Source organism: Tachypleus tridentatus, chromosome 6 (genome assembly GCF_004210375.1).
Source record: "Tachypleus tridentatus isolate NWPU-2018 chromosome 6, ASM421037v1, whole genome shotgun sequence".
In the NCBI taxonomy this organism is placed as follows: Eukaryota; Metazoa; Arthropoda; class Merostomata; order Xiphosura; family Limulidae; genus Tachypleus; species Tachypleus tridentatus.
The window spans coordinates 125,304,173-125,326,504 of record NC_134830.1 but is presented as its reverse complement, the minus strand read 5'-3'; the positions used below and the strand labels follow the sequence as shown (position 1 = coordinate 125,326,504).

The 22,332-nt window shown below is 32.7% G+C and overlaps 1 long non-coding RNA gene across 2 annotated transcripts; it reads left to right on the top strand.

Annotated features, from left to right (window-relative positions):
- Positions 1–1,271: 1,271 nt before the first annotated feature.
- Positions 1,272–20,680, top strand: LOC143253594 (uncharacterized). 2 transcript variants are annotated; one of them, XR_013029724.1, is made up of 4 exons: positions 1,272–1,406; positions 4,142–4,248; positions 7,289–7,486; positions 20,537–20,680. It is a non-coding gene; the product is annotated as an uncharacterized LOC143253594 (long non-coding RNA). The 2 variants fall into 2 exon arrangements; XR_013029723.1 differs by lacking the exons at positions 7,289–7,486; positions 20,537–20,680 and having other exon boundaries at positions 4,142–4,529.
- Positions 20,681–22,332: the final 1,652 nt, after the last annotated feature.

The following is a 22,332-nucleotide window of genomic DNA, read 5'->3' as shown; positions in this document are numbered from 1 at the left end:
AAGACTACTGCAATAAATAGGTTCCGAAGTTGATGACTCTGTTCGTATCATGGAAGATAACCAAGGAACAATCGCCATTGCACAGAATCCAGTGGGTCATGCAAGAACAAAACAAATTGATATTCGTTACCACTTCATTCGCCAATGTGTGCAGAACGGATCAGTAAAACTGGAGTATTGTCCCCCAAACAGTATGACTGCTGACATTCTTACAAAGCCACTTGCTAGAAATGCATTTGAACGGTTCAGAGATAATGTTGGACTGGCACCAATGGATAAATGAACTAGATAAAGTGACGATTGTAATAACAGATTGACAGGAATTGTAAGTTTGTGTAAAACTTAAAATTAAGTGGGAGTGTTAAGATTATTGAGATAAGTGCTGCCACCTGTAGTTAGGAATAACTTTTATCTGTACATGTGCTCTCAATGAATAAACACGTATCAACAGCAAGTGTATTGGCTTGAATGTGAGTGGTGATGATGTGGAGGAGTTGGTGGAAGACCGCAACAACTGAGCTCACTACGGAAGAATTTCAAGGTTTTCGGAAGGAGCAGCAACAGAAGGCAACTGAGGAAGTGTCTTCAGATGAAGAGGAGGGAAGGGAGGATGTTCCTAGTTCACTAATCAAGGAAATGTGTGGAAAAATGGGGAGAGTTACAAAGTTTTGTGGAAAATCTTCACCCTAACAGAGCTGTAGCAAACCACAGCATAAACCTTTTCAATGACAATGCCATATCTTACTTCAGAAACATTTTAAACTGCAGGCAGAAACAAACCTCATCAGAAATGTTTTTAGTGAGAAATAGGTCCAGTGAGTCTCAAGCAAGTTGTAGCGGTACAAAGAGACAGAAGAGAGAAAGAACCTCAGAAGGAGAGTTACTTGACGTTTTTATGGAAGGTGACTCCCCTTCCAAAAATAATAATCCTCCTACTCTCCACGTTTCTCACCACCTTTCACTTACGCCATCAACTCTCCTCAGCACAGGTAAAGTGCAGTTAAATTTTCATTTATTGTTTTTTATTGTGTTTATAGTTTTTGTGGTTGACTTTATGCATGTAAGTATTATTATACAGGTACAAATAAACAATATTTTTACTTAAAATGCTTCATAATGCGTAATTTTTGGAGGTCGGTAGCGGATTAATTTAATTTACAGTATTTCTTATGGGAAAAATTGATTCCGTTTTCGAATAGCCTTCTGGAACGGAATAAGTTCGAGAACCGAGGTGCCACTGTATATGTATAATAAAGGGACTAAAGAATCTGATTATTCTACCTAAGATCACAGATGGAGAATATAATTGATAGAGCAGAGCATTGAGTAAAGAGACCTGGCAGAGATTCAGTTTTTGTGATGCATGTAGGGAAAGACAGGTCAGAGAAGATAAATGACAGGTTTAGGTTAGTATTATATATGAACAGATTTGAGTGTTTGGACTTTTGGTTTCAATTTAGTCGATAGAAGCTTCATGAAGTGGATGGGGGTCATCTTGTTTATTAAGGCTATTAACTCTTCTGTAATGGAAGTTTTAACTTAGTCCTGGACAGTGATGGGGGCCAGGAAAAACTAAATGCAAAAAGAATAAGAACCAGAGAAACGTTTAGTTAAAGAAATGAGTACAGTAGCAGTTACAATGGTAAGCTTAATTGTTAATACTGCAATGCTACAAATATAATAAATAAAATAGATAACTTTAGAGCACTGGAAGGAATGAAATATTTTGATAAAATGGGAATAATTGAAACATAGTTAATTATAGATAACTCTTATGAGAGAAATTTATTACAAAAAGGGAGGAATGGCTTAACACGTAAAATATGTGTTACATTCTGTTGAAGTTGAGCATATAAAAGATGATAACAAGGAGACTGAATCCATTTTGGGTTTCTATTAGTAGATATAAAGGGAAAAGACTTTTAGTGGGAAATTATTTCAGACCACCAAATGGTATTAATGAAATTAGTGAGAACTTTTACAATGAGATTAAGATTTCAGTTATTTGTGAAGTTATGATTGTGGGTTTTTTAATTTCAGCCATTTAGATTAGGAAATGCCTGAGTCAAATCATTAGAGAGTACGATTTTTGGAATCTGTTCAAGAAGACTTCCTTCATCAATTAGTTAGGGAACCTGCAGGAAACAATGCTAATTCAAATTTATTGTTAACTTCTAATATATGAATGACAGAGGGTGGATATTTGGGAACCTCTGTATGCAAGTGATCATTACTGTATTAGGTTTAATGTTTTTCTGCATGTGAAGAGATATTTGGAATACAAATTTGAAATAAGTAAATTTTTAAAAGTTGTGACAAGAATTATCTGTTGTGAATTGGACAGCTAGATAATTTTGAGATATTAATAAAATGTTGAAAAATTAAATATTCAATATTCCTTATAGAAAGAAAATGGAAGCAGCATGTAAAAACTAGGTTGACTCACAAAAAGTGTAAGAGCTAGAATTATAAAAAAGGAATCATAACTTTAAGAAATTTAAATTAACTGGCATGACAGAAGATTTGAAAGATCCAGATAATTAGTGAAACATCATATTAAGACATAAGAAAGGATGTAAGAGAAAATGTTCGCTAAAAATGTAAATATTAACAGTAACGATTTCTTTAAGTATTTTAAAGAGTAAAAGAAATGTTAGGACTGTTGTAGAATCATTGAGGGACAATGATGGGAGGTTTTGATATGGCGATTATGAGGTGATTATGTTGTCAAATTTTGCATTATCTTTGTTATTATTGTGCAACAAGTGATAGAAAATTGTTGCTTTGTGTAGCTACTGCACAGAGTTTTGCATTAAATAAGTATGCAGTGAAAATGGCAAAGCTAAGTGTGTTTGTGTGTTTTTCTTATAATAAAGCCATGAACCCCTGAATTTAGCATTGTAAATCCATAGACTTACAACAGTCCTAGTGGGGTATGGCATAGCTAAGACTAATATTGAGTTAATCAGAGCTAGGCAATAAATTGATATAACCTAGAGGTAGGGATTACTTTGACTCATGTTTCAAAAACTAATCTAGTAATGTCAGAGAAATAATAAGGTGAAATAAATTGGTGTTTCTGATTATTACTATTTTCATTTATTTCAATAATCAAGTAATAAGAATTGTTTTTACAATGATTTCTTCAAAAATATTCATAATATTGAAATTAACTGTTTTGGTTGTTACTGTTTATAATTATTCCAACAACTGACTTTTATGAGACAAACTTTAGAAAGAGGTATACTGTTTACTAATATTATTTCTCTTTTACAAGTATCATTACAAATAACAATAACTTTAAGTTTAATGCAAAAATTTAAATCATTTATTTCTATTTCATTTTTCGTATTAATCACCTTAATAGAAATAAGGATATAAGCTTTGAAACTGTTGTATTGTAACTTGGTTGAGTTAATCATTTATAGAACATATTAAAATTATTTATTAAAACCTTTTTTGCAAAAACGAAAGTCAACCTTACATGTTAATTCTCAATATGTACCAACAAGCTTTACTCAATAATATTTTGTAATTATCTGACTTTGTAGTGTGATTCATTAAAAAAAAGTTCATTTGAATATTTCCACAGCTGCATACCTTTTTCCTATAAACAAAACAACCTGCCTTTTGATCTTTAAAGACATTTTTTTTCTGCTAATCACAAACAATAACTTTTTTTTTAAAAGAAACTACCACCCCTTGAGAACATATTATTCATGCACTAATCATTTCTTCATTTTACAATAGTTTTTATACAGGTTGACTGAAACTGTGTTATAATGACAAGTCATTTGTTCATTTACTAATGAAACCTGCTCTGAAATTCTTTATTGAATTTAACTGTGAATGGGTACAGCTTTAATTATTGGAGTTATAACTGTGTATTTTGTTATTAAAATTTAACCAGAAGTAAGCCCTATTTGTGTCTAGACCATATCATTACCAAAAAGCCCACACTTATCACTTCCAGAGTGTTGTTAAAACTAAAACCACAAGTAGAACTACTATACATGTTTGTTATGCATTGTTCACTTAATGTATGCAGTACTTTATTATGGTATTTGGCGACATAATATCTAAAAACTGAATAATTAAAGTAATGATTCTTTTGTTCTTTAACTTTTTTTTTCATTAATAGGTTGTGCACTTAGAAGATGCAACTGAACCCACTGTTTCGTCCATTTAGTGAGAAAAAAATTGTTACCATGATCCAGGCCAGTAAATGGTAGACCATTTCAACAGCAAGTATGTTAGATATAAATTTTATATTGTGTACATGACTACATCTCGGATTCACCAATAAATACTGAAACACTGTGAAGCAACTCTGATTGGGGATTTTCTGCAAATACTTCTAGATTTTCTGTTTGACCATCAAACAATAAACATTGGTACCAGCAAGTAGTCTTTTAACTGAAAAGAGACATTTCATTTGCTAGTTGAAGTTTCCATGGCCTTTATATAATTTTGTATATTGCTTTGTAAGTTAACTTTAAGCATTATAAACATAAAATGGAACAAAAATAGTAATGTGTATTTTGTTTGTGAAAAATACATAACTTGCACAAAACTGGAAATTTGGTTAAAACATTTTGGATATAAGTATAGCTGGTTTCTATAGTCACATTTATTTGTAACCACTCTCTTAAAGCCATTGAGAACCTTGACATCATACAATAATAGGATACTGTTAGTTGATGACAAGCTGTGCTTCATGACAAAGTCTAGTTGTAATATATGGGAAAATGTCCAGAAGTATAATTTTAAATTAAATCAAATAAAAATATTTGTTATAAAGTTTCATACAGTAACATTCATTTTTTTATTTTAAAATTAAAAAGAATTAATAAAATTATTTCTTCAACGGTTAGATGACATCACTTAACCAGATAATATCAGCTGAATACTAGTGAAAGAGTCGTTTATTTAGATTTCTAAAAATTCCAGTTCTTTTATACAATTATCACATTTTGTTGTACAAGACTATCAAATCTATTGATTTTTATCAAGAAAGATAGCCATTTAAAGATTATATTTTGTGTTAGTCTGTCATGTCTTAGGTTACAGATTAAACCTGAAGTACTGAACACCTGCTGTGGTACGACAACTTTTGCCTAGTTGAAAAGGAAAATCTCTACAAGGGAAGATAACAGTGGTTACCCTGTCCAATAGTTTTCTCACAAAAACTACAGAGTTGCTCTGAGCATCCTCATTAGGGAAGCTTTTTATGTGCTGCTCATCATGTTCAGATGCTCTGATATGGTTTGTTTTCTGGTGATATAACGTATTTTAGCCAATACTTTCTGTCCTCTGGTTTTTCAGCTATTTTATTTTTGGGCATTATTCTGTTTAGTAAGATTGTAAGAACAAATATTGTATGTTTGTTTTTTTAGATTCTCCACAACCATCTTTGCCTTCAGTAGGCTATATACATAGAAAAAGTTTTGCATTTGATTGTGATGTTTTTGGTCTTTATCCTCAGCTGATAGTGTATAGGTTTTAGGTTTATATGCAAGTCAGAAGCAGATTTCAGTTGCTTTTCAAAATTGTTTTTGTAATTTTAATAAGATTCAAGATAAGTAAGAGAGCTTTTTATCTATGTAATTTCAATCCTATAGTTTCTTTTTTCTGTTCTGAAAAACTGTCTATGTTTTTCACTGCCAAAGAGTCTGTTTCACAGCACTAGCTTCACCAAGTATGTTATATGTTGTTTACCTAAGTTAATATGTAGAATTATATATAACTTTTCTTTATGTGAAAATGTTTTTTACTTCTAAGCTATTGGACCACTTACAAGACCCTTCAGTAAAAAACAATATATTAAGCATTAAATATTTGTTTATCTGTGGAACACTGCTTTAAAATAGATATCTAGGCAACAATTGTAACAGTAACTGACATTTGGTATTACAGTTATTAAAGAAATAAAAAATATTTTAACTTGGAGAAATGTCTCTGTCTAAATCTACGTAGAGTTATTAAACTCTTAATCTCAATAACTAACACACCTATAAAAAATATTTCATTTTGTATTATTTCAAATATAGCAGTGGCAGTCTTTCTTGTTTTCTTTATTGTCATTGACAAGACTTACATATATGGTTTGTTGTTGTACTAGAAGTCTTTCATCAACCATTAAGTGGTTTGTTACACATTGTATGCTCATCATGTATAGTGTGATGATTAGAGAGATTCAAGGATGTCAACAGTAATTTATGAAATGAAAACCCTTTGTTGCTTGGGTAGTCTGAAGTATGATGAAAACAAGGAATTTAAGTGTATTATGTAAATGCTGTTTTATTACTTGATGTATTGTAATTTGTGACAGCTGTCATGAAATCGCAGAACAAATTACAGTGTTCTAGCATGTCCAAAAATCCCTCCTCATTAATGCCATTATCTGTCTAACCTTTGACATCAGTAAAGAAACCCACTTGATATTTCTCCAGATGATTTAATATTGCTGCTTCTATTTTTTGATTTGTCTTTCAGTTGCTTTTCTGTAACTCAATATTAGCAGCAAGGTTTCCATGCATATCACTTGAAAACCAAAGTAATACAGTAATGTGCTGGAAACTTTTTTACAATGATATTTAAAACTGAATGTGTTTGAAACTGACAAATTATAAATGAAAGCAATCAGAATGTTTTGCTTTTCTGAATATCTTGTCTGTTGAATGACTCTTGTAATTAAAGAACAATGTTGATCCTGGTGTTAGAATATTTTTCATCTAGATAAGTTAAATAGATTATATGCAAAGTTATATTTACAAAAGCAAATACACCTGATTAACCCTCTTTTATACACAGGTGTTGTTAGTATTTGAAATATTTTTTTATTTATTTTAAATAGACAGCTTAGAACACAAAGTATTAACACACAACATAAAAATTATTTTCGAAAACTCTACTTCAATTATACAGGGTGGCCCATAAGTCCCTACCCATCCACATATCTTATGTATCCAGTGTATCTGTGTGCTGTCCCTCATTCTTGCTGCATAATATTATGCGACGCCATGTTCTGTGAGACATTTTCAAGTATAAATGGGCTTACATAGGCCATATTTCTCTGAAAAAAAAGAAACAAATTTATAATACATGCATAATTAAATATAATAAATAAAAATTAAATATAATAACATATGGATGGGTAGGGACTTACGGGCCACCCTGTATGGTGTGAGTGGTTTTTAGAAGTTGATTATAAATAGTTATAACTGTCTTAAACTGTTATGTTCGACCTATTGTATTTTTACACTACCTTGTTTATCTGTTCCCTTAGAAATTTTCAAGAATTTGAAGAGTGAATAATACTAATATTTCAGTAGTGATTCACCAGCTTGTAAAAAGCATTAACACTATTACAGTTACTGTTACAACAGATGGACTATGTAAATAGTGTTCCAACCACTACTGTATTCCTTGTATCTCAACCAGTCTAAAGTGTCCTAGATTGAACAAAACTCATCGTCGGCAGTGGGTATGACGAGTAATTAAAAATGTCTTATTTATAAATATAATATGTTTAACATAATACATTGTTACAAGTATAATAAATTTTAGTTGAAACAGAAGGTGGTATCTCATACTACAACAAAATACTTGACATTTCCCACATTGCATCATTTTATACGTGTTGTAAAACTGAATTTACATTCAGCTTAGTTCCTAGTCAATCACACCACAATTTATTTAGTGTAACTCAATTATGATTCCATAATTATAGTTCTTAAACCTTCTATACTATCTACCATAGATCAGAAGAGGTCGAAATCAACCAGTAATTAATATATCCCTCATTAGAACTACATATATAATGATTTTTGAATGATGGGAAATCAATACAATTTGAAAAGGTTGACTATGTAACAGATAGGATTTAAAATGTGTGATTTATTACGGAACACTGGGTATTGGTGACCAGAGAAAGATAAGATACTTACTAATGATCTGGAGAAGATGAATACCAGCTTTTGACGGAAGAAAGAACATCTGCAAATGCCAAGCTAAGATTTAATGTTATCTTTCCTCTAGCTAATGATTGAATACCTTAGAATAAAAATGGATGGATAACAGATACCAAAAAATTATTGGTAGGATATAAAGATAGAAAAATGAAGAATTGTACATCTGTCAATGACATAAAAGACGTTAAATATTAAACACAGAAAGGATGTAAACTAATCATAAAGAAGTAAATGATATTCATCATTATTTTGTGAAAATAGAAATTTTATGTATTAACGAGAAAGCACTTAACTATCCTCCTGTTATGACAAACAGAAGGATATCACCCAGTACTCAAGACTATTAAACGTTGGCTAATAGCTATCTTCAGTTTCATGTACATACTATTGATCTAAGAAAGCCAAGTTTTGTGTATCAGCCACTAATAAAATATAAGTAATTGTTTTTTTTCAATTGTTACGAAAGCTACAGAATGGATATTTCTGTTCTGCATCCCAGGAGCATCGAAACCTGGTGTTTAATGTCATGAGACTGAATACTTACTACTGACTGAACCACCTGTGATGGGAGTAAAATATGTTTTTGTTCGTTTGTTTGCTTTTTATAGACAATAATTAAAATGATGTTTAACACAAGGCAGTGTTTAAAATGATAGAATGCACCCATTGAATAACGTGTTTTAAATTAGTTTTAAACTAACTAATTATATATACGGTATTTTAAGTTGTTTTTTATGGCTCAACAAAATAAATGTATACTAATGTACGTTTTCCATATGACACATTTTGAATGTGTAAATTTCTTGAGTTTAGGTGAACAGCATGTACCTCAACCACCTCTGACAACTTTCTTTTCATATATTTTGTTACATTTGAAGGGCTAGAAAAGAACCATGTGACTATTAATTTCTTTTTTTGGAAAATAGATTTCTATTCCGTATAAGAACATTTCTAGTTTTTGTTTCCTTGTAATAAAGCACACAGCTACATAATGGGCTGTTTTCGGCCACCCACAACATGTATCTAAACCTGGATTCTTGTGTTGGAAATTCGCAGACATATCTTTGTGCCACTAAGGCAAGAGAACTTTCTAGAGACATTATGTTCTTAACATAAACTCCATGCCTCGCAACAGAAACACACAACTGAATATTGTAAAATGTTCTCTCAAGGTGTTACTCGTGCTGGAAAGGAAGTTTGACGTTTTTTCTCTAAATATTATTTTCTTTGTTTGTTTGGAAATTCTTTCAAACGATACCAGTGCATAGTTGCCTTTAATGTTGAACCTATATTCTTGGTCTACTTGTTTTTGTTGTTACTCTATTAATGTATCGATGGTCTCAAAGTGTTAATAGCATGTTTGTAACAATCCTAGAGAACAGGTGCACATTTTCATTTTATGTACCCTGAAGATAGTTTCTCATAAACAATAACACAAATAAAATATTTTTAAACGTATAAAATTTAGACTCTTGGTTTATTGTTGGACTTCTTATTGCTTGACAATAGTCTGTCTGTGCTCTGTTGCTTTATAAAAGTAACAGTTAATTTCGTCATTCGGACAAAGACTCAAACAAATATTTGGTAACAACGGATGATTCTGGCTAGCTGCTCTCACTCTGGTCTGTAGTCAAAAATTAGAAGCAAACCCTACCTAAATCTTAAGTGACCTTTGAGGATATTTAATTATACAGGGTGGCCCGTAAGTCCCTACCCATCTATATATCTTATGTATCCCTGTGGTGTCACCAATATTCTTGCGCTCATGTACCCACGTACTTGTCACAATACGCTCTTCAAGTGTAAATGGGCTTACATCGGCCATATTTCTCTGAAAAAAAAAACAGAAACAAATTTATAATACATGCGTATTTGAATATAACATAATAATGTATGGATGGGTAAGGACTTACGGGCCACCCTGTATGTAACTTGGGATCTTTTTTTTATGTAATTTTTTCTGAGATATATTTTGTCAATATAAATCATATATCTTTAAAATTAGGTAATCAATACTTTATTTAAATATCGATCATAAATGTACTAAAAAGTGTTTGATTTTAATCAGTGATGACGAGAAAACCCACTTGTAGAGAAAAATATATATGTAAAAACAACTGGTTTGGGTTGAGAAAATTTTTATGTAGCGAACAAAGAAAGAAGAAAGAGATAGCTGACCACATGTTTGAAGTGGGTTGTGTAACTAAGTGTAGGAATGTATAGGGTGTGCTTACTGAGATTATATTCATTAATACAGGTAGAAAGATGTTCCTTTGTATTGGCTTATTTTGGGCTTGAGTTATTGTGTAAGTAAGGCTTCTTTAATTTTGCATTTGTTTATGTTTGTTTCTTGATTTAGTATTTGGGTGTTTTCTATGTTATGTTGTGTTTATTTGATTTGCAGTGCTCGGAAACGTGGGAAGGTGACTTTTCGTGTTCTTTGAATCTGGTTTCCATTTTTCTACTTGTTTATCCTATATAGGAGTCGTGGCAGTTATCACATTATATTTTATAAATAATGTTCGTGTGGTGTTTGTCAGTGTAGTTTTTACATAGTATAGACCTCAGTTTGGTGCCTTGTTTTTGAATAAATTTAGTATTAACTGGAATGTCATATTTTGTTACTAGTTTTTGCCTAATGTTGGTTGTTTTTCTGCTGTTGTCGGGAATACATGGTATGCAGCAGTATATGGTTTTGTGATTTTTTAATTCGTGGGATATTTAATTTTGCAAGTTGATTTTGCTTTTTGTCTAGGTGTGTGCGTATAATGTTTTCTACGGTTTGTGGAGGAAACTTATTGATGTTGATGAAATTGTTTTATTTTGTCTAATTCGTTGTTAATTTTATCTGGTGAGCATAGTTTAATGGCTGTGTTTATTTGGTTTCTTAGTATGTAATTCGTGGGATATTTAATTTAGCAAGTTGATTTTGCTTTTTGTCAACTAACAAATTTCCAGCGTTTTGTAGCTAGTCTTGTAAGTATTAAGAAACTGCAAATACTTTAATAAATTTTGTAATCGTGCGAGTGAAAAGGGGATTGGGATCATAGGATGCTGAAAAGAATATTCCCATCTATCCTGGTGGAAGCTAAAGGTCAAAGGTTAGTATATATAAGGAATACTGTACCATTTTTGAGAAGGTCGATGATAAGTCAGGAAACATCAGATGGTAGTCTTTTTCTTGGACTGGTTTTTCTTCATCGGAATAAAAATGTTAAGAACACGGGACAGTACTGAAAGATTCTGTCGAACACAGCATCAGTACTGTCACTGTAGGGTAACTGAGACTGTCTCGATGAGGAATCTTCAAAAGTCATCAACAGGTTGTATCTTTTTCTCGGTTCTTCAGGCTGTACTGGAGATGTGTGTCTAGGTTTCAACGTGTTCATTTGGAATAAAGCAGTCGATGTATTAGAGTGCTTTAGTGATGGTTAAGTTTTGATTGTATCCTTCTTTCTATGGATGGTCTGTAAAAATTTATCTATTGACTTGGATAGTTTGTAGACTTATGTAGTCTCCGTGAACATGTCTTGTAAAATTTGCTTCTGGTTGTCAGTGTTTTTTTGGCAAGAGTGGCTTGAATGGTGACGGCAGGTGTTTCTCAGGTTATCTTCGTTACTTTGTTGATGTGATGGATCCTCTGGAGATTTGACTGGAAGAACTATAGAAGGTTGAGTGCGTAGTCTTGATTTTCCTGGTGTAAAGTGGAAAAGCCAAGAGTGAGAATACGTTCAGTTGTACATTTGGGAGCTGTTACTACCTTGAATTAGCTGATCGGTTGTACGGTGTTTCTGACGTTTACGAAATGATCTGTGTGAATGAAGCAATCTGGTGTAGTTTGTAAAACAGAGTATATACCTGTAGGTCTCCTGTCACTAAGACAGTGGTAAGTCTACGGATTTACACGCTAAAATTAGGGGTTCGATTTCCCTTGTGGGAAACAACAAATAGCTCATTGTGGTTTTGCTATAAGAAAAAAAAAACGGACACAAGTATAGCTTCAGAAGAAATCTACTCTGACCGGCATGGCCAGGTGGTTAAGGCACTCGACTCGTAATCTGAAGGTCACGGGTTCGAATCCCCCGTCACACAAAACATTCTCGCCCTTTCAACTGTGGTGGCGTTATAATGTTACAATCAATCTCACTATTTGTTGGTCAATAAGTAGCCCAAGAGATAGCGGTGGGTTGTATGACTAGCTGCCTTCCCTTTCGTCTTACACTGCTAAATTAGGGATGACTAGCGCAGATAGCCCCCGTGGAGCTTTATGTGAAATTTTAAACAAAATCCTTGAGGAATAGAGATATGTGGAATCTTTTGGAGTAAGAAGTTAAATACAAATTCTACCCTTTCGTAAAAGTCTTGTTTTGGTTGGGTCGATGATGGTGTGTTTGTATTTTCGTAAAAAGACGTTGATCTGGTCATCGGAGAAGCCTTTAATGATCCCGTTGATGATCACGTGTGAAACCGTCGATAAAACTTGAGAGAGTTGTCTTCCTACGGGTAGACTAACCACTTGATGACGGATCTTTGAAAAAAAAAACATCTTCGTGCTCTGAGTATAAACAAGGATTTTTATGACACCTTTTAAAATACTGCTAGTTATTTTGATTTAAAGGCTTCTTTTGGAAGACAACCATGGGTGGTCGGAAACACTTTCTGTTTTCCTTATTTCCACTCAATGATAAGGCGAAGACATGGTTGGATCTGATGTCTAACAAACGGCTTTTCAGGACAGCATGGATTTATAAATCCTATATAAAGAATTTCATGTGGATTGAGAGACATGAGTACCCAAGAAAGCCCACTTTTATTGGTAAAGTTCCGATCCATTACAAGCGCCCGGTTAACGTGAAGAAGTAATGTGGAATTAGTCAGAGTGATAGCCTAGTATGTGGATGTTGGTCAGAAAGTTATTCATGTTGGGAGAGAATCTTATCAAGATTGAATCTTCTTGGTCGCTGGTAGGCGGGTGAAATGTGGGGTAGGTCGTATGGCTGAGTAGAAGAATGAGTGAAGAAATAAATGAGTAAAACGTTTGACGAGAAGGGGTTGACAAATGTGGGGCTTGCATGGTTGTAATTCATATAGATGACTGGTTTGTTCAGATTTATTGGAGGTGGAACTGGTTGGTCCTGAGTGTCTGAAGCTAGATGGGTTTGAGTTGTTTTCTCCCTTCCTGGTAAAGATGTTTGTGTTAGCTTGCCTTTTATGGTCGGTTAGAGTTTCATGGTTAGAGGTGAGTGATTGTGACAGATGAGAGAATCTGGGTAGAGAAAGGGTGTATAAGTCCTCTGCTGAGCAATTCTGCTTTGAAGTGGAGATAGTCGAGGAAACAGGTGTTTGATAGGGTGGAGTTCACCATCAGTTGGACAAATGTTATGATCTTGACGAAGTTGGTTGGTATTCTTGATTTTTTTTTTTTTAATATTATGCCATGGACGGCATGTATCTTAAAATAGATGGAAACTTCAAGGACTTGGAGAATTTGGTCAGCCAAGAAGTGTTAGGGAGCGTTACTTAGAGACAGTGTATGTAATCTGGAGCTACATCTGCATGCTGCTACGTAGATAATAATAATTTTAGTTGGTGAGAATCAGATGAGGTATTTTAAACTAAATGAAATAACTTTTGAAATCAAACACAAAGCTATCTTTAGGTTATCAGTGCTGTCCCCACTGTGGGTATCGAAATCAGGTTTTGAGCATTGAAAGTCATTCAGACTTGCTGCTTGTCCACTATTTCACAAAGTACTTTTATATGTGATGCATAAAATATTTTAGCTTTCTATGTTTTATGGCTAGTACGCAATAGCCTAATGTTAGTGAATTTTTGGCCTGCCATGGCCATGTAGTTCGGGCGCTTGTCTCTTAATCTGAGGATCGCGGATTTGAATACCGGTTACATTAATCGTGTTCTCCTATATAGCCGTGGGGACATTATAACGTGTGGTAAATCCTACTGTTCGTTGGTAAAAAAGTAGCCCAAGAGCTGGCACAAGGTAGTGATGACTAGCTTCCTTCCCAAACAAACGCAGTGATTTTTGAGCAGTGGTAAGATGCACATTCCACTGCTTTCTTCTATGAAATTAAAAAAGGCCATAAATGTAAAAAATCACAACTTCATTTAATGTTAATTTGTGACGAATTTGATATCGTGGATCGTGATACATACAAGTCAAAACAATGGCTTCAAAATAGCGCAAACTTTGTCATGTTGAGGTGATAAAATCATATTTTAGTTGTATTTATTGACAATGTACGAGCTGTTTTCATTAACTGTTGACACGTTCCTCGTGACAGCTACTTTTTGGCCCGGCATGGCCAAGCGCGTAAGGCGTGCGACTCGTAATCCGAGGGTCGCGGGTTCGCGCCCGCGTCGCGCCAAACATGCTCGCCCTCCCAGCCGTGGGGGCGTTATAATGTGACGGTCAATCCCACTTTTCGTTGGTAAAAGAGTAGCCCAAGAGTTGGCGGTGGGTGGTGATGACTAGTTGCCTTCCCTCTAGTCTTACACTGCTAAATTAGGGACGGCTAGCACAGATAGCCTTCGAGTAGCTTTGTGCGAAATTCAAAACAAACAGCTACTTTTTCAGTGTTGGTTCTATATCTGGAAATTCTAATGGCTGGATAAATATTATGTGGACATATTTCCTGTGTTGAAAACGAAAGTTTATCTCGTTATTATCGCATAAGAACCAACAGCTTATTTAACTTATTCATTAACATGGTCTTTAAATAGCCTTATGCAAGTTAACCCTATGACTGAAGTATATTTCTATTTTTAAACAAATATATCATGAAAAGTCTTTCTGTGTTCAGAATTGCTCATGACAGCGTAATATTTCAGGCCTCGTTCATATACATTTCAAATGTACTAAAGGAATTCAACAGGAACAAAAAAAATCATAAAGAAACTGATACTTTTCCGTATTCTATATTAAATAAAAGAAAACAGTAGTTATTAGTACAATAACGCTCTAAGTTTAGGCCTTGTGCATTTATCTTTGATACATGTTTTCGTGCTAAGGAAGTAATATTTACCATAAGTCGTAGATTAGTGTTATGGTCCTCTATTTTGTTTTGTTTTCATATACGTTATGTAAACCACAAAAGCTTTTCTTTTACATTAGCAATTTATTAAGAAGTAAACTGATATGCATCTTCAGTCTTGACAATTACCCTTTTCAAACTTTCAGAAACATTAACGCTATCTTCTCACGGGAAATATTTACTGCCATTTTGTTCAAGGTTTCTTCAATCTCCTGTAGAAGAAACCACATATTTTCTACTGATTTCAGAGGAAGCGTTCTTGTAATAGTCAGCCATCTACTGGAGACGTATATTTATTTTAATAACTATTTCAGTTCAAACTTTATTGATGAAATAAAATTAACCGAAACAATTTAGATATAAATAATAGTTTACAGAAAGTTGCTCATTAAAGACAATATTTAACTACGTATTCATTGACTGAGATAAGTCATTGAATAATAACGATATCCTGTTAATAAAGGCTTAAATGATAGTTTTCTTTTAGCACTACCGTTGATGATAATATCATGTTAATAAAAGTTTAAATGATAGTTTTCTTTTAGCACTACCATTGAGGATAACATCATGTTAATAAAAGTTTGTATGATAGTTTTATTTTAGCACTACCGTTGATGATAATATCATGTTAATAAAAGTTTAAATGATAGTTTTCTTTTAGCACTACCGTTGATGATAATATCCTGTTAATAAAAGTTTAAATGATAGTTTTCTTTTAGCACTACCGTTGATGATAATATCCTGTTAATAAAAGTTTAAATGATAGTTTTCTTTTAGCACTACCATTGATGATAATATCCTGTTAATAAAAGTTTAAATGATAGTTTTCTTTTAGCACTACCATTGATGATAATATTCTGTTAATAAAAGTTTAAATGATAGTTTTCTTTTAGCACTACCATTGATGATAATATCCTGTTAATAAAAGTTTAAATGATAGTTTTCTTTTAGCACTACCATTGATGATAATATCCTGTTAATAAAAGTTTAAATGATAGTTTTCTTTTAGCACTACCATTGATGATAATATCCTGTTAATAAAAGTTTAAATGATAGTTTTCTTTTAGCACTACCATTGATGATAATATTCTGTTAATAAAAGTTTAAATGATAGTTTTCTTTTAGCACTACCATTGATGATAATATCCTGTTAATAAAAGTTTAAATGATAGTTTTCTTTTAGCACTACCATTGATGATAATATCCTGTTAATAAAAGTTTAAATGATAGTTTTCTTTTAGCACTACCGTTGATGATAATATCCTGTTAATAAAAGTTTAAATGATAGTTTTCTTTTAGCACTACCGTTGACATTTTACGTTTGACACAGTTTACATATTCATTAAAGCTGGGAACTACTTTTAAATTAACAAGAAATTTAAAGATAATTTGTATGAGTGTTTATCTTCGTATATTTTTATCCTTTCATATCATATGATAATTGCTCAGAGAGGCTTTGCAGTAAGCTGAAAATCTCGAACCAGGATTGAGCCTGAAAGTTTTAAATGTTTACCAAAAGGTGATGGGAAATCAAACTTCTACACGTCATCACATCCGCCATTCTAGGTGAGTTTGAAATATTTTCGTATGATATACCTAAAACAATTACACTTGTTTGATCAAGGCAAAATATAAGACCATCGTCTCAACATGTGTCTCAAACGTATTTGCTTTCTATCCTGCTTAAAAAGTAAACAGTATTTTTAAGTACTATTTGCATTTGCAGTTTTATTTATTCTTTAACCGCAGACTTCATGAAGCTACTCGAAATTTAGAAAATCACTCGTGCAATAACAGACTTTCTCTCGCACACAAATTGATAACCCAAGCTTTCTCCTTTACAGGGAAGAGCATATACATGTCATTTGTCTGTTTTTTAAGGGTAATGTAAGCTTAATGAAACATTTTGTAGGATTAAATACCTATCATGAGCCTGACGACGCTATAGACAAATATGACTCTCAAACAGAGGTTACCCTATTGTATAAAAAAAATTTTGAGCAATAAAACATTGTTATCTATCCGGTTACTAACATATTTAACCAAAACTATATTGTTTTTCTTACTTTTTGCGTTGACATAATGCCACTAGTGCGTTTCAGTAACTTTGTAATATATCATCTGTCTCGAATCTTCTTAACTAAAAGTTAATCTGATATGCTTGTTAGAACTAATTGAGATACTTTAAACTTGAAATGTATTGATCTCATCCGTCATATTAAAATATTGCTAATATTATATAAAAAAATTAGTGTCTCTAAGGTACACTTGTTTTGTAAATGTTTTTAAAATAGAGTACTATATCTTAAAACTTAGTATTTTTTGTAATATAAGTTATACTGTAATGAAAACTTTGTAAAGTTGTTTATTACATGTTTGTGACTTAAGTTATGCCGCATTAAGTCGTCTGTAGCAATTGAAGACATTAAAATCACACTTGTGGTTGCATTCATTACCTCAAGCGCAGGTTGGACATTTAAAAATGTCTTCAAATAATTTCTTTACAATTTCTTGCTTCACATAGAGGTTGTTCCATACACCGAACCTCAAAGAAATACGCTTAATTTGCTCAGAAATCTGTATTCGTCTTATATCTGTGATCGTCTTTTCACCAAATGCAGTATTGGTAGATTTTAAATAATCTCTTGCCTATCTAAACCACAAGATGGCGTTACAGTGAAACTTGGTCTACTTACAAAAAATTGAATACTGATATCTTTCACTTTAGCACAGTTTAGGGTAGGAGATGAAATATGAAACGTAGAGATGTTTTGCAGAAGTTTGTTTTGAATTTCGCGCAAAGCATGATTCTCACTAATTTGGTATGGACGACACACACGTTGGTGTCTTCGAATAGGCCCACCAAGTTGGCCACACCGGCCACTTAAAGAACTGTGACGGTGGAGTAAAAGCATAACCCAACAGTTGGCGGTGGGTGGTGATGACTAGCTGCCTCCCCTCTACTCTTACACTGCTAAGTTAGTGACGGCTAGCATAGCTACTCCTCGTATAGCTTTGCATTAAATTAATAAAACCAACAAATAATACCTTTGTCACTGTTGTCAATCAAGCTTTTCACTGAACAATGTTACATCAGTTCATGACGTCACTCAAACAAGAATATTTTATGCGCATAGTAACAGAGATATTTCACTTAGAAACAGAAAAGAAAGTTAAATATAAGGCGTACAGTGAAAACAATAATAATTATCTGGGGCTATTTTAAGTGAATTAATGTATATTTACGTTAGTTTACTGCTTGCTTCGTGTTCTACAGTAGACCACGAAATTATACATGGTTCTACTGTTACAATAATCTGTTCAAAAGATGTCCATAATACAGAAAGAAAACTAATAAATTGGTATACACCTCTGAATGAAGTAGTGACAAGAAGGGAGAGGATACAAAGGAAAGATGGCGGCGAATTAGTGTTGATTGATGTGCAATTTGAAGACGCGGGAATTTACATACGTGGAAATGGTGAAGATGATTACAAACATAGTGTCGTAGGTAAATTAAAAGTTTTTTTATTTTAGGTCTTTAGAAATAACATTTAAATCGAAATCACCTATCTCGATTTTGAATGTACTTCAACCGTTACCTTTGACCTTGATATTTCACCCACCATGTGTATTGATTAAACAATAATTTATATTATCTATGTATACGTAAGGTGATGAAGATGCTAACAATAGTATCATCTTTAAAATTTTATATTTCTTTCTGTAAACAACCAAGCTAGATGTTGATACAAAAAAAAAAAAAACAGAACATGAATTCGCTTTGTATTTACTGTTCGGAAAACACTTGAAATATAGTTTAACTGACAATATTGATTATGAATGTAACCATATGTTAACGATATTTTGTTTAAGCTCATTTGAATGCGTTGGTTAGAGTTATGCAAAATGTGATTCTTCTGTTTTAACAGTTAACAATGTTAAAAGTAAAGATGATGCTCTTCGTCAAATCAACCTCACGAATACAATGTTTTCTTTAAACTTTCTAAACCTATGAACGTAAGGTATCTCACTTATACACATAACGTTCGATCTGTCTTTAGCTTGTATAATGTGGTTTCAGACTGATAATACAACTGCTGTACGACTCGAGTTTTCTGAATTAGCTCTACATTTATATTTACGTATACAAATTAGATATTTTCGTTTCAAACATAGAGTTTTACCATGAACGTTTGTTTTTTAATAAAAAACAAGCACATAGCCCTCGTGTAGCTTTGCGCGAAATTCAACAAACAAATGTATGTATATTACTAGTTCAATGTTTTTCATTAAGTGCAAAGTATATGAATTAATTTCAAAATATAAACATTTCAAGGCTTCCAATTTTGGATCAAAAGTGTTGAAGTAATATACTTTATCATGAATTTACAGACAGGATAAAGTATTTCACTAATAGTTTCTTTCATCTCACAGAAATTAAAAACGTCATTCTAAAGAAAAAGAAAATAGTTTTTAATGTATGAACGGTAATGTTGATACCTATCAGAAAACCATACGTTTTGTTTTATATCATGTAATTCTAATAAGATATGAACTATCACATTTTGATATGATAGGGTTTAACAACTTTAATAAAATTTCTTATTACTACTATCTGTCTATCTCTTAGTACGTTAATTCTCTGATTCGCTAAGATTATTATTCCATTAGTTTTATCTGGTTTCACTGGTCTGTTTTATTAAATGATTGTTCGAATGTTATTAATTAACCTAAAAATAGAATTTACAAAATGAAGAAATGGAATATCCTCGACAACTGTATTTATCACATGATAAAATAAATTTCCGTCTTCAATAAACACCAGTTCTACCTTGTTGTCTTCATGTATTATATTTGTTTTAACGGATTCAGGCACATCTGTTTGTTTGTTTTTAATTTCGCGCAAAGCTACACGATGGCTAAACGTCCCTAATTTAGTAGTGAAACCAGTTTTACATTAAACTTTGCTAAATACAAATTTTGCAAGGGAAATACCAAAGGAAATGAAACGTAACTCATGGTGTAACATAATTGATAAAGAGACAAATTCTGTGCGCTTTCATAAAATTTCAAGTTTCTGTGATTAGTTTAATGAGTTGATTCAGTTACTAAGTATATAAAGAAATAAAAGTTTGCTGTTAAGAAACCGTTTTGAAGAACGCGTTTATTTTTCTCACGAATCTCGCACTGTGTAAAACTTTCTATTCCTATCGGTGACAGTAAATGAGCTAAGAAAGATTTAACTTTCTGTTGTTTTCTCCAGTGTATGTTCCAACAGAAAACCTCACTTGTACTCGAGGATATCGAAGAGATGCTGACAGGTGTTGTAAGTATATATTACACACAATAACGTTAATAGTTTTCATTAAACACAAAAAGATGTAAAACTTTTAATAACATGGAGTTTTGATACAATAAAAATGTTTTTGATAATAAACTCGTTGATAGGACTATAAAAGTTAACACTGAGTAAATAAATGTTAAGCTGTGTACTTTTAACGGTTTTAGATCCATGTCCTCCTGGTCACTATGACAATGGATTACAAACTTACTGCCTGCCGTGCCAAGGAGGGACTTATATGGCACATTTTGCTTCTGACACCTGTATACCTTGTCCTGGAAATGAAATTACTGACGAAGAAGGAGCTGATACTAAAGATCTTTGTAAAAGTAATGGTTTTTTTTATTGATTCTTTAAAAGTTAAAAAATGTTTATTTTTGTTAAAACACGTTGTTATAATAAGACACTTCTTCATAACTTCCATGGTTTTTATTGTATTAAACAGCTTTGCTTTTTTCCAGGAGGTGGAAACAATTGTAACGATTTAGAATGTTAATATTTTTTGTCAAAATCTTATATTTACATAAAAACATATATATGACAGAGTGGTGTTGTTTTGGTAAAATAGTTAACAATTACATATATATATATATATATTTAGAACTACGAATTATTTCCCCTCTTTTATGAATGATAACATGACGTAGACATTCTATTTACCTCATGTTATAACTGAAGTAAAAGTTCTTATTGAAACATATCTAAATAGAGCTTGTTTGGTTTTGAATTTTGCGCAAAGCTATACGAGGGCTATCTGCACTAGCCATACATAATTTAGCAGCGTAAGACTAGAGGGAAGGCAGCTAGTCATCACCATCCACCGCCAACTCTTGGGCTACTCTTTTACGAACGAATACTGGATTTGACCGTGAAATAATAACGCTCAGCTGAAATAGCGAGCATGTTTGGTGCGACGGAGGTACGAACCCGCGACCATCACATTACGAGTCGAATGCATTAACTTTCCTGGCCATTCCGGGCGCTGTTTAATATGAAAATGCATTATAAATGTATTTGTATCTCACAACGACTGGTACGTGTATTAACGTTTTAAAACGTTATTCTCTGCTTATCAATAAGTGTTAATACCCATACCAGCCGTTCTGAGATGCATTTTTATTTCAAGTGGATTTCTCGTCGTGAAGAAATATCGAATTAATTGAATTAAAATTTTAAATATGTTATATCAACATTAGTGTTGGGCTTGAATAATTATACACATTACTAATATTGTTAACTTACATTTGAAGTGTTTTTTTCCTGTTTAACGAAATCGGTAGAGTACGTAAACTGATTTTAAATACGACTCTCTGTTTTAAGATCCAACTGAAGTGGTTCCGAAGGCTACGCTCCCCTCGGTTTCAAAATCTACAGTTACAAGATATGCTTGGTGGACAGCACTCATTTCGAAATGTCTCATTGCTTTGTGGTAAGTTACACGTTATCTTCAAGTTCTTTATAATTAAAGTATGTGGAACACAGGGATTAATTATTTGATGATATTAGGGAGGGGAGAGTACCTGGCCTCAAAATCCAATTATCTTTTAACTCAACAGTAAAATTCAGTGTTCATTTTTTGCGCTCCAAATTTGGTTTCTGTATTCACACTGCTGAATACACTTACCCAAAGAATCCATACAATTATTTGTTGTGTAAACATGAAACACATTTATATTTATAACTGTAACGCATTATTCATAACTTATTTAATAATAATATGTATTTTAATGGTCTTGAAACACGTGATTCTTATTTATTTACTTTTTGTAATGATCATGCAGCGTTCTTTGTTGTTTCTACAACTGGAAAGAAAAACCTCGGGAAGAACGGAATATTTTAAGAAACCGTGTTTTACACAAACACAGCTTGGTGCTAAAAAGATAACCACCAATGAATTGGATATATTGGAGGCTGTGCCACTGATCCATGAATGTGAGAAGAAGGTCCCCACAAAGAACGTTAA